Source organism: Diaphorina citri, unplaced genomic scaffold (assembly GCF_000475195.1).
Source record: "Diaphorina citri unplaced genomic scaffold, Diaci psyllid genome assembly version 1.1 scaffold26161, whole genome shotgun sequence".
NCBI lineage: Eukaryota > Metazoa > Arthropoda > Insecta > Hemiptera > Psyllidae > Diaphorina > Diaphorina citri.
The window spans coordinates 1-752 of NW_007403500.1; the positions used below are offsets into that span (position 1 = coordinate 1).

General features: G+C 34.8%; 1 long non-coding RNA gene across 1 annotated transcript; it reads left to right on the forward strand.

Moving 5' to 3' along the window:
* LOC113473352 lies at positions 1-477 on the forward strand. Its single transcript, XR_003395345.1, has 2 exons — positions 1-47; positions 413-477. It is a non-coding gene; the product is annotated as an uncharacterized LOC113473352 (long non-coding RNA).
* Positions 478-752: the final 275 nt, after the last annotated feature.

Genomic DNA, 752 nt, shown 5'->3' on the forward strand with positions numbered 1-752 from the left:
AATGAATATTTGATGACAAATCTACATGAAGACGATTTCATTATCAAGTGAGTTTCATTTATTTAATTCTTACTACTTAGTACTTACCTAAGACATAATAAAGAGTACGATAGGTCGAGTGGTAAATCTCTATTTCGCTATGTCAAAGAAAACCAACTCCATGTTGAATACACCAGTTCCAAAACAGATCACTGAAGTTGAGCGATGTTGTGTATGGTTGGTGATCTGAATCATATTTCAGATGGTCATTGGTCATCAGCTTCTTGAAGTGAGGGTTAAAATTCTAGTGAAAAGGCGAAACATCAAAACCTGTGATATGACAAGTTAATGGGAATGAATGTATTCTCTGATTCTCTCTGAAAAAAATGGACCAGCTTTTTCCTCATGTTTGTGGTACCTTTTCTAATTGCAGACCATACCAGTTCAATCTGGATGAAGTGAAGGGATTTGAATACAGAGCCAAGGATGCGTGGAGAAGTGTCTTCAATTACAAAAATAGGTACTTATCTACATGACAATATATAATTGAAGTTTATGAGAGGAGGCCATTTTCATTTTCTGAATTGTTATCCAATATCCATTTGAAAATGGTTCTTTTTATCATAGTCCTCTGCATTGGCGCACTACCTACCTACTCTAAAGCTGATACCCTCCAACATTGGTGAATACTTGTTTACTTGTGCAACTATCCAAATAATATCAAGCTTGCGAGTAACACTTTACACTACTCAATAAATATTAAGTACAATCAT